Consider the following 12,721-nt stretch of genomic DNA (forward strand, 5'->3'; position numbering starts at 1 on the left):
AGCCCTACTCCCACCAAACCCTTTCATGCTGCTATATAAGCAGCTGCGACACAGCTTAATGCTGCATTTTTGCTCCCTTCACACAACGTACCACAGCAAGAGATCTATGTGACACACGAGTGGAATTCCCTCCAACAAAACTTTCTCTCTTCTCACTCCTTCACCTTTGGGCTACGTCTACACTGGCCCCTTCTTCGGAAGGGGCATGCTAATTTTGAAAGTGGGAATAGGGAAATCCGCGGGGGATTTAAATATCCCCCGCGGGATTTAAATAAACATGGCCGCCGCTTTTTTTCCGGCTTGGGGAAAAGCCGGAAAAAAGCGTCAAGACTGGCCCGATCCTCCGGAATAAAGTATTCCTTTGAAGTAGGAATAAGAGATCCTCCAGAATAGGGCTTTATTCCGGAGGATCGGGCCAGTCTAGACGCTTTTTTCCGGCTTTTCCCCAAGCTGGAAAAAGAGCGGCGGCCATGTTTATTTAAATCCCGCGGGGGATATTTAAATCCCCCACGGATTTCCCTATTCCCACTTTCAAAATTAGCATGCCCCTTCTGAAGAAGGGGCCAGTGTAGATGTAGCCTTGCACTACAAGAAAAGTTGTAGCCACTGAAGTGCAAAATACAGTGGTTATCCTTAATAGCCCACTAGATAATATTGTTTCAGTATTGTGGGTTTTCTCTATGGTAAGCATAGGGCACATATTTCTCCTAGGATATCTATTTATTTAAGCCAAAATTGCCAAAATTTTAAGGTGTGTGATAAGTAGTGTAATCAAGAAAAGATTCTTTATCCGCTGTGTGTCTCAGCAATGGCTTATCCTCGTAATCCAGGGGATACAGCTCAGACTTAACTGTGATCTCACTAAAGGCTTTGCCTGCATGACAAGTTGCATCATCTGAACCTAAATAGTGAATTTAAATGGATTTTGTTAATCTGACGTCCATTTGGACACTCAAACTGCAATGAATGGCCACACAGGAATTTGCAGTTTTCATTAAATTAGTTTGTTTTAAGCTAAACACCTTCAGGTGTCCCATGTAAATAAGACCTTACACCAGTATAAACTAGAAATAGGTTAATTACACCAATATAAGGGAGAGGAGAATCAGGCTCAACTTGTAATAGTAAATAGCAAACAAATTATACTTGAAATGCATCCAGCAATAAAATAAGATGTTTGAAAAAGTCAGGTATTGAATCAACTGACTGAGTTGGTGGTGGGATCCCTCTAAAAAGAGGAAGAGAGAAAGAGTGAGATTCAGAGCCTGAAGGCATTTGGGTGATAAGTTCATTTAAATTAAGCTCTTGGGGTTTTACTTTAAAAATATGCAGATCCGCTGATGTTTAGCTTGCTTAGTATTCAGATCTTGGGTGGTTGTTGGTTTTTTTTCAGTTTTACTGTAGGCTCTTTTGGAATAATTGGATTGATAAACAGCAATGCTGGGCAGCCTTATAAAATGTGAAAAACAAAACACTTTCAGGTACCACACAGTGCCATGAAAATGTCATTTTTTCTTAAGTCTGACAAGGTAATGTTTCCCTTAAAATTTAGATCCAGGCAAATATTGTGACAGGAATTAAAATTCCAGATGCACTTTTCATATACCTAGACAAAGACTAATTCTTTTTCATTTAATACTGTCATTGTATTAAAGTCCCTTTCTTGCAAATTCCTTAGAATCACCCAATAAATGGATTAAAGATGAAGACAATTGATATTTTTGATAGTGGCAGACACATGCAGAGATTTTTGCATCTAGATAAATAAAATATATAAATGAGTTCATATCCTATTCTGGTGAAGTAGACTGAATAAAATGTAATATATTCTTTGATGACATGGACACAAGAAGATTGATTACACAGTCTAAAATGTTCAAAAACAGACTTTGATTTTGGGTCTCAATTTTTGAGTATCCAACTTCATACCCAATGAACTGTTCACATGTGTAAATATTTTCACACAAATAGGGTTTGAAGGATTGGGTTCTCAAGCTCAACTCTTAAATATGTTCAGTGTACAAGTACAAATTAAGAAAGACAAGGCAGGTGAGATAATATCTTCTTTAGAACTAACTTGAGGTCCTGAAGAAGAGTTCTGTGGAGCTCTTCTTTCACTAATAGAAGTTGTAATGGAATCATTACCTGATACTCAGGTTCATATGAACTAGCTATAAAAATCACTCTGATGTGCTAAGTAGAAGTCATTTTGCTCTAAAGTGTTTTTAGCTGAATTTAGATTTATTGGAAAGTTTAGAATCCTGAGGACAAAAGTCCTGTGTTTATACAAGGAATATGTACATCCGGGGTAGCAGAAGCACAAGCTTCCCCTTCCAGCCTGCCTTGCAAAACACTCACAGGATCATTTTTAATCGTGAGCAAATTATTTGTCTCCAGAATCATCCGCTCTTTAGCCTGTCTGGTGAAACTGCCACAGTTAGTTCTACATTAATGATGCTGGTCACTAGTAATTAGGAATTTTAAAAGAACCATTTGGAGTTAGGTACCCAGCTCTCATCTGGCTCATTGGAAATCCCAGTCCACAATGAGATTTGACTTCCACCCAGGCCTTCAAAGAACAATCTCCAAAGTTGGATTGGAACTAGTAAGTGAACCAGAGGATTTAAACAGGCTTTATTACCACTCCCCCGAGGTGGATCCCATGAGCTGTTAAGTAACCATAACTCACTGGTGAGTGGATGTTACAGATCTGGATCCATGCCTAATTTGCAGAACACATGAGTCTGTTACAAGCCCTAAGTAGGGAAACTTGGCTCTTCTGGTCAAATCTGTGACAGTTTGTTTGTATCTCTGAGTTTCCTGGTGCAGTGCAGGAAGGTGCAGTGTTTCAGCCAAGATGGTGCCCATCGTACACCCTCACCTGCTTACTAACCTGGGAGATGACAGAATTAAGCACTTCACAACATCAAGGGTTTGTCGCCTCTTCCTTTTTTATTTCTTTGCCCAAAGATAGAAATTTTCAAATTCTTGTGCTGCTTGTCTGAGTAAATTTATCAGTACCCTTGCCAAACACCAAATGATTTGAGTGCAGGTGACTTTGTATTAGAGGTTCTTATAATTTACACCTTCTCTATTAGGGTACGTCTACACTACAGCGCTAGTTCGAACTAACTTAGTTCGAATTAGTTAATTCGAACTAAGCTAATTCGAACTAACGCGTCTAGAACTAAAAACTAGTTCGAATTAGCGTTTTGCTAATTCGAACTAGCAAGTCCACATTGAGTGGACTCTGAACAGGGCTTAAGGATGGCCGGAAGCAGTGCCGGCAGGGCATCAGAGGAGGACTAAGAGCGTGGAGATGCTGTCTCAGGCTAGCCGAGGGCTGCGCTTAAAGGGTCCCGACCCCCACCCCGGACAGACAGTTCTAAGGGGTGCCCCGCTTGCAAAGAAGTTCTGGCTTGGAGTGCCCGGAGTACCCACACTGGGCACATCACACCACTCGGCCATCAGCCCGGCTGCACTTGCCGCAGGCTGCCATCTGGGGAGAGGGGGTAATTGGGGGGCTGCAGGAGAGCTTCCACCCCCAGAAGCCCGCAGAGCCAGCCCAGTCCTCCCCATCGGGGGCTCGTACCCCATTCCTCCCTCACCTCCTTCCACTTACCCTTCCCTAGCCCCCCTTCTTATTGATGTACAAAATAAAGATAACGTTTCTTCCAACATTGACTCTGTCTTTATTGAAAAAAACTGGGGGAGACTGGGAAAAGGAGGTGGGAGAGGGGAAGAGAAAGGCTGGGAGAAGGGAGGGCAACTAACATGATCAGGGGTTGGGAACAGGTCCCAGATGAAGAAAGGCTACAGAGACTGGGACTGTTCAGCTTAGAAAAGAGGAGACGGAGGGGGGACAGGATAGAGGTCTCTAAAAGCAGGGGTTGGGTGGAGAGGGTGCATTCAGAAAAGTTCTTCCTGAGTTCCCATAAAGAAGGACTAGAGGACACCAAAGGAAAGGAATGGGTAGCAGGCTTCAAACTAGTAAGAGAAAGTTCCTCTTGACAAAGCAAATAGTTAACCTGCGGAACTCCTTGCTGCAGGAGGCTGTGAAGGCTACAACTAGAACAGAGTTTAAAGGGAAGTGAGATCAAGTCATGGAGGTTGGGTCCATGGAGTGCTCTTAGCCAGGGGGTAGGAGTGGTGTCCCTGCCCAAAGTTTGTGGAAGGCTGGAGAGGGATGGCACGAGACAAATGGCTTGGTCACTGTCTTCGGTCCATCCCCTCCAGGGTCCCTAGGGTTGGCCGCTGTCGGCAGACAGGCTACTGGGCTAGATGGACCTTTGGTCTGACCCAGGACGGCCATTGTAAGCTCAGGGCTCAGTGTCGGGGGTCTCAGTGGACCCCCTTGATTTTCATGCACACCTGCTCCTGGGTGGCCAGGCTGGCAGCTCTCCTGCCCTAGACGGCCACTTTCCTGGGCCTAGTGCGGAGATCGTGGACGAGGTCCACGATGTCCGCACTAGCCCAGGAAGGTACCCGCCTCTTGCGGTCCAGGGCAAGCTCCCGGGAGCCGCCAGCCTGGTCCCGGCAAAAGGGGGTGGGCTGGGGGGCATCGGGTGGGTGGCTCTGTGCCGTGCCAGGTGCAGGGTCTGCTAGCTGGGTGCTGGCAGGCTTGCACCTGGCACGGGCACCGTAGCCAGCCCGTGCCCCTTTAAGGGGTCCGGGGCCGGGAGGGGGGCATAGAGTTTCCCTGGTGTTGGCCAGAGTGGCCACCAGGGAAACCTGGGGAGGGCTAGCCTCCCACTAGTTCGAACTAAAGGGCTACACAGCCCTTAGTTCGAACTAGCTAGTTCGAACTAGGCGTTAGTCCTCGTAAAATGAGGTTTACCTAGTTCGAACTAAGCGCTCCGCTAGTTCGATTCAAATTCGAACTAGCGGAGCGCTAGTGTAGCACCTATTAAAGTTAGTTCGAACTAACGTCCGTTAGTTCGAACTAACTTTGTAGTGTAGACATACCCTTAGATAGTTTTATGATTATTATTATTTTATTCTTATTATTTTAGTATAGATTCACTGGTAAAAACATAAGTATTTTAGCTTTATGTTTCATTTCCTCTATGAAATGCCTTGTTATGTAAACAGTGAATTATAGAAAAAAAATGTGCTGCTTAATCTGTGAAGGGGCTACAATAAAATCAACTCAGATGTTTAGCTTCATCTGTGGTAATTACGCAGACTAAATTCTACAATGTATACTTGTTTTTCAAGTTCAAAACAAATTAAAGGCTCCCTTTTGCAAATTTTTACTTACCTGAAAATCCTTCCTCAAAGGAGAAGCTCCACTGGAATCAAGAGCACTAATCCTATGAATATGGATGCTCCCAAGAGTAAGGGTTTGCAGCCCAAAATTAGATTACTCTTGTTGGGGCACATCTACACAGCAGGGCTAAAGCTGAAATAAGCTACCCAACTTCAGCTACATCAATTGGGTAGATTAATTGGAAATAGCTTATTTCAGCTTTTGGCTCTGTCTACATAGCAAGAAGTCAAAGGAAGAGCACTCTTCCTCCAACTTCCCTGACTCCTAGTAAACGAGGGTTACAGGAGTCAGTGTAAGAAGTCTTCCAGCTCAACATTATTTTGACATTATGTTGAAATAACTGTTTGTATTGTAGATGCGGATTATGTTATTTTGGAATAATGTCAGTTATTCCAAAATAACACTGCTGTGTAGACGTACCCTTGGAGAACTCTAGGAAGTGTTTAACAAGAAAACCAGGTAAAATATGTGTCTTAGTGTGCTGCAATTTCTCTGTAGATTTTCAGGGTATATGGCTAGTGTTGGCTTTATATTTCTGTGTTCCTCTCACTTCAGCTGCAGAATGTATATACTTTACATCAGCAGAATTGTATTTTATTTCATTATGATCCAATAATAGCAGAAGCATGAAAGTTTGCTATGGCTTGTTTGTTTTCTTTTTCCACAATGTAACTCATAGATTTGATGTGAACTTGAAAACCTTTCCTTGAAATAAGATTTATTTTAAATGTACACAAGGGCTGCTGGAGTTTTGTAGCCTTTCTTTGATACTATAAATGAAGAATTGCAGTCTGAAGGGGGAAAAAAGAATTGTTTTGTTACCACTGTGGCTTTGTTAGCTATCTTGTTTGTTCAGCTGTAAAATAACATCTGCTGAAGGAATCTCATTTTATGAACAGAAACACTAGGAAAAATATTTATTGAAGTATTCAGATTGTTGCGATGACAGTCTTAGAGCTCTGGTTAATAGAAGACCTGCTTCTGATATAGAAATCCTCTTCTGGTTTAATCAATAGAAGAGATATAAAAATACTATGGAATTCTCTTCTAGGATTATATCCACTAATAGCATATTTACACATTCTGGACACAGAGATAAGGAAAAGAGCAAAAGCACAGAAAATCGTGATGGAAAAGGGCTGGTTTGCTTGTTTGTCTTTCTTATACAGGTTGAGCCTCTCTAGTCTGGCACTCTCTGGTCCAGCAATATCCATGGTCCGGCATTATTTTAGTTAGCTTGGTGTCCACTTATCCTGGGTGTGGCCAAGTTTCCTGTGGCCCTATAAAGTTTGTTTATAGCCACCAGTCCTGACTCTCAGGTTCTGCACTGTTTTGGGCTCTAATTTACCCCTAAATGTCTTCTAAGAGCCTAGGAAGCAGTAGAAGTATTGGTAATGCTGCTAGACATATTGACCATCTATGGTTCGGCAAATTATTTGGTTTGGCACTGGTCAAATCCCGAGGGTGCCAGACTAGAGAGGTTCAACTTGTATTTACATCTCTTCATAGCCTTAATTTGTGGAGAAGGAGTGGCAATTCTGAAGTTCTTAAAAAAGAGCAAAGGCTCATTATTAGTCTGTGCATAGAACTGGGCATCAAGAGTGTCTGAATTCTGTTCCTATCTCTTACACACTAACAACTTGACAACAAATAGGCTGCTGATGTGCTGAGACCACTGTCCAACATGCTGACCAATATTGTCTCCTTGTGCTCCTTTGTTTCTGTCTGTAACCAACTGCTGCCTCTTGTCTCTTAGGGTACATCTAAACGGCTTTCCTCTTCTAAAAGAGGAAATGCAAATGACGTGCTGATTAGCATATTCTCATGCTTCATTTGCATATCCTCTTCTGATCCTTTTTGAGGAAGAAATTTTTTTGCCAAAACCCCTTTTTCGAAAGAACCTGTAAACCTCATTTTTTGAGGAGGGTGAAATGATCAGATTGAAATGTTCCATTTTTTGGAGTGGAAAATTTTAATTTTCCCTTTTGAGATGACTTTGTTTCAGTTTTGCAGATTTTATATTATCATTTTTTTTTTAGAAAAGTCAGAATCAAAATAAAATGTTTATTTTGTCAAAATGAATTACCGGTACTCAGAATTTTGGCTTGCAAGAAAATTCAACTTTTTATTTTGTTTTTATTTGGTTCTGGAATGGAAGAATTTATGAAGCTGCCCATGAAATGAAGAAACTGATCCTGCACTGAAGATAAAGGGACTCTGGGGGTATATCTACACTAGGGAAGGACTTTATAATGTCTAGCTCTAGTAGACACCACTGGGAGGAAACTTGAAAGGTCGTCAAGTCCATGCTGCCCATATGTATCCCTTCGCAAGACTGGAGTCATGGTGGCAAATTTTGTGCAATCCAGGAATGGGAAGGGCCAAATGTGGTTTTATCACATTTGCATTGTCTGGATTATGGGCTATTGAAGGGCCAAAGTGGTGGTTGGGGCACGTATGCAGCATTTGGCAATGAGGCTTAAGTAGGTTTCAGATGGCTCCATTTTGGAGCAGCAGTATGGTGGGTGGCTGAGCTAGCTTGTGTTATTCTGCTCTCTGCTCTCAGGATCTTCATGGCCTTTCTGCTGTGCCAGGTCTACTCCATTCCCTTCCTTTCTCCAGTCCCAGTATGTCTTGGGAAAATAAAGATGGATTTTTTGTCTTTGGTAAATGAAAACATTGTATAATGTGAATCCTGTTGTGGATGACAAATATAATAATCATACAAGCATACATCCACTGTGATTCAATAAGTAATTTCCATGCCATTACTTTACAATATATTCCATTTAACTCTATCATGATTTAAAGCAGTGTTTCTGAAACTTTTTAAGACCGAGGAACACCAAACAATCCTTTTTTTTTTTTTTTTTTTTGAGGAACACTAAGGATTTTTTGGTTGAGCAAAAACAACAAAAAAAGAGGTCTCTTGCCCTTTTAAGGATGGCCATTTTGAACTCTGTTGTTCTCCACGGCACACCTCTGACTGCCTCGAAGCACACCGGTGTGCCACAGAACACAGTTTAAAAAACGCTGATTTAAAGTCACTGATACTGAGACGTGTTTTGGTTACTAGTCTAAAGCAATTAAAAATTTGGACATTTCATTCAAAATATGGGAAATGCATGCTTTAAGGATTTGAAAAATCTGAGGATCACGTTCAGGAAACACAGAAAGGCCATCTGTGAGGTGAAAACTGCAGCTATAGTAAAGAATGCAAAAAATGAATTTAGTCTTTATTTTACATATTCAATCAAGTCTTTAGTGAACAGTTATTTAAGCATAATAGATAAATGACTTAGTAGAGAATACACAATCTATTCATCTGTGAGACCAGAGAGCTAGTGCTAGCAAGGTCATCATTCACCTAAGTCACTAAACAAAATACATAATTCAGATATTTGGGAAAACACCGTTTTCAGAAGAAACATAGTAATAAAAATGGGATAAGCATCCAGACTGAATTTTATCTCCAGTGCGTAGATTAGGGTTCATATCAGTGGTAGAAAAGGGATAGTAGCAAGCAGACAACTCAGTAGCTTTATAAGCAACACTGTTCCAGAAGCAGCCATTCATGTACTTAGTTCTTTTTGGTTCATGAAGATAGTCTGTGCATTTATTTTTTCTGATTTTCTGAAACTAAACTCTTTTTTGTGTATTTAAGTCTATGACATAGGTGGTGAGATAGCTGAAATAGTTAGCAGCTGAGTTTCTCCAATGTACTTCATTGCAATTTCAAGTACATAAACATTAACTGGTGAAACATCGTGTGAAGTATTAAACATTAGTCAGAATTTTTTACAGTGTATTCACTAGAGCTGAAAGGACCTACAAATATTGTTAGCCTTCGCTCACAGTATGTTTGATTTAGACAGCTTCTGAAATAATCAAAAGCTTCAGCAATAAAGGAATACAAAAATGTATTAAATGAATAGGCTTCATCTAGATCCTCAGCTGTTAAATCACATTATTTTAGACACTTTATGCAATGCTTAAATGGGTGTAAGCATCTGCAAAGGGGAGTCAGTGGGGTCTTTCAACTTCCTTTCAGTTTGGGGCATGGGTCACTTGCAGGTTTTACCTAATGTAATTGATGGATTCCTGTAAGTTGAAGTTTTTAGAGCATGATCTGAGGACTTCAGTAACTCAGCTAGAGGTTAGGTGTCCTACTTACAGAAGTGGGTAGCTGAGGTTCTGTGGTCTGAGATGTGTAGGAGGTCAGACTAGATGATCGTGATTATTTCCTTTGACTTTAAAAGTATTAGTTTTTCTAAAATGTAGTTTGTTTGAACCTGTCCATCTACACCTATTGATGCCAAAGACATTTGAGTGGTTTGAGTAGCTTCATACTTTGTTCTCATATTCCAAAATCTGATTTTCATTCCTAATCTGGCCTTTATTTTTCAGGATGTTCGTTTCTTTATGAGTTTGGCTAATGCCCACCAAACGCTCCACCTGAAGTAGATTTCTTGTATGAGCCTCTTGCATACTGATTTGGTTACTGTCTGTTATTTCTGTAGACAGTTTGTTTTTACAGAGTGGGATTACCAGCTCCATGAACATTTAACCACATCTTTTTAATTTGGAACTGTCCACATACGGACACTCCCCTCACCTCACCCATTACCCAAAGAACACACTTGGTACTACAGATTTGTCTCCAAGGGTTGCAACCTAACCCTAACCCTATGTCTCCAAGGGTTGTAATCCATGGAGGATCACTTTACTCCAGGGGAGACCTGTATGCAAACATACACACAGGGGACTGATTAGGCCCAAGCCACAGTAGTGTGCTGTCACCTGGGCTCTGGGCGGAGGGCATGGGGTGCAGGGAGAGTGTGGGCAGGGCTGCCTGATCACCTCATCATTTTCTGTATTCTCTGCAGCAGAACCACTCAGAAGCGAGGGACCCTCCAGCCCTGCAGTGGCGGTGGCACCACCAACCACCCAGGCACCAGTCCGGCAGGCCAAGCGGCGGGACTAGCTCCTCCAGTGGCACATCCAGGCCATCGAAAGGATTGAGACGGCGGTCAGCAGAAAGATCGAGGCTGACCTGGAGTAGCGGCAGCAGGCAGGGGGGCAGTTTCTGCAGAGGTGCGACCAGCTGTGCAATGCGATTACCACCCTGACATCGCACATCAGTCATGCCATGCACTACGGCATGGCCTTGCCACGTCCACCTGCCCTCCCTGCCATGCTCATGCCCCCTCCAGCCGCCCCTCCAGCTGCTGCCATGCCTCCACCTGCTGCACCCTGGCCTGCCCACATCCCCATGCTGCCTGCCCCGACCTGGCCTGAAGGACGGCGAGGCCTCCGCACCCGTAGAGCCACTGGCAGGAGTCACCCATCCTAGCAATAACTCCCCCTCCCACTTCAGAGCCCCTTCCTCCTCCCCCTCCCAGTTCAGACACCCTCCCATTGCCCATCCTTCTTCCCTATTGTAAATACAAATAAAAGTTTTCTGTTGTTTGAACAAAAAACAGTTTTGTTTATTGGGAGGTGAAGGAAGGAGGGGGAAGGGAAGGGTTGGGGATGGGAAGGAGATGTAGATGGGAGACAGAAGCGACCTACTACGGGGCCTGGGAGAACATGTCCTTCAGGGCCTCCCGGATGCGCACCTCATCGTGGTACGGATGGCGGCTGTGCGGGGCTGTTCAAATGCCCAGCCCTCGGCTGCCATCCACGCTGGGAGGAAGGCCTCCCCCTTCTGCTGCATGATGTTGTGGAATACACAACACGCTGGCACAACATCAGGAATGGTCTGCTCACTCATCTCGAGACAGGTGAGCAGAAAACGGAAGTGCGCCTTCAGCCGTCCAAAGACGCACTTGACCTGGTTGCAGGCCCAGTTCAGGTGGTCATTGAAACATGCCCGGCCGGGGTCCATCCATCCTGGGTAGGGCAGCATCCACCAGGGCATGAGGGGGTAGGCCGCATCCCCCACAATGCAGAGAGGCATGTGGATGTCCCCAACTGTAAATTCCTGCTGGGGGAAGAAAGTGCCCACCTCCATCCTGAGATCCAGGCTGGAGTTACAGAGAATGCGGGCATCATGTGCCCTGCCAGACCACCTCGCATAAATGTCTGTGAAGCAGCCATGGTAGTCCACGAGGGCCTGGAGCACCATGGAGAAGTACCCCTTGCGGTTAATAAAATGGGCTGCTCGATGTTCTGGTGCACGGATGGGGATGTGGATCCCATCCATGGCTCCCGCACAGTTGGGGAACCCCAGGGCAGCAAAGCCAGCCACCGTTGCATCCACGTCCCGCAGGCATATGACTTTCTGGAGCAGGATGTCATTGATGGCATGGACAACCTGCAGAAGAGCATGGGGTGCCCATCCCCCTGTGATGCTTTCTGATGCCCTCTGCCCCCAAACACACCAGGGCGCCCTTGCCCCACAGCCCCCCACCTTATAGCAGCAGGCCATGGCAGAAGTCTCTGGGTGATGGGGCTTCACCCACTCACCCCACCCCCTCAGCCTGGAGTCTTCCCTTCCCCTAGGCAGTGAGTACAGCACCCACCTCAGACTTACCTGCATCACGACAGCACTGACTGTGGACCTGCTCACCCTGAACTGATGTCCCACTGAGTGGTAGGTGTCTGGGGTGTCCAGCTTCCAGAGGGCAATGGCAACCATCTTTTTCACAGGGATGGTGGGCCGCAGCTGGGTGGTACATATCTGGAGTGCAGGGGCAAGCCAGGCACACAGCTCCAGGAACATTTGGTTTTGCATTCTGAATTTCCGGAGCCAGTGTTGGTCATCCCATTGCTCCAGGACCAGCCAGTCCCACCGGTCGGTACTGGTATCCAGTCTCCAATATCGCCTCTCCACAGTCAGGTGGGGATGCCACAGGTACACCACTGCATCCGGGCAGAGGGAGTCCAGAGTGAGCTCAGTCTCGAGATCCTGCAGGAGTAGCTCAGCAGCCTGGAGCAGCAGTTGCAGGCACTCCAAGATGGCCGTGTGGGGCCAGAGCAGGCACAGGGCCAGCCCTGGCTCCATGGCACAGCAATGAGGAGGCCAAATGCACAAAGGGCACAAGGGCACAAAGCTGTGGTGTCCAGTAAGGCAGAGGACAACCACAGCTAGAACTTCTACAGCTTTCAGTCCCTACAAGAGGTCCCAAAGCACGCAGCAGGAGAAAAATGGCTGCCCAGGGAGATCTCTTTAAGCACGTGTCTCAAAGGAGCTCCAGCCCTACCCCCGGAAAGTCCTGGTGCCCTTTTGCCCTCTCCAAAGTTGTTCCGGGATGAAGTGTTTGCGCAAGAGCATCCCGCCAGTGTGAACGCTCTCTTGCACAAAAGCACATGGCTTTTACGATGCGCTGTGACCAGTGTAGACACACTCTTGCACAAAACTGTTTTTGAGCAAGAAGCGTGCAGTGTAGACATAGCCTAAGAGCTGAAGTCACTGGTTTGGCCTGGAGCCAGACCCTTTGCAGCCAGCAA

At 44.8% G+C, this 12,721-nt stretch overlaps 1 long non-coding RNA gene across 1 annotated transcript in view; it reads left to right on the top strand.

Moving 5' to 3' along the window:
* The window catches only part of LOC142831155 (uncharacterized), a 28,435-nt gene extending 17,729 nt beyond the window's left edge, over nucleotides 1-10,706 (top strand). Inside the window, exon 4 of the long non-coding RNA XR_012906822.2 lies at nucleotides 10,156-10,706. This is a non-coding gene — a long non-coding RNA (uncharacterized LOC142831155). The remainder of the gene's footprint in view (nucleotides 1-10,155) is intronic.
* Nucleotides 10,707-12,721: the final 2,015 nt, after the last annotated feature.

This window comes from Pelodiscus sinensis, chromosome 12 (assembly GCF_052426305.1).
Source record: "Pelodiscus sinensis isolate ZL-2025 chromosome 12, ASM5242630v1, whole genome shotgun sequence".
Classification (NCBI taxonomy): domain Eukaryota; kingdom Metazoa; phylum Chordata; order Testudines; family Trionychidae; genus Pelodiscus; species Pelodiscus sinensis.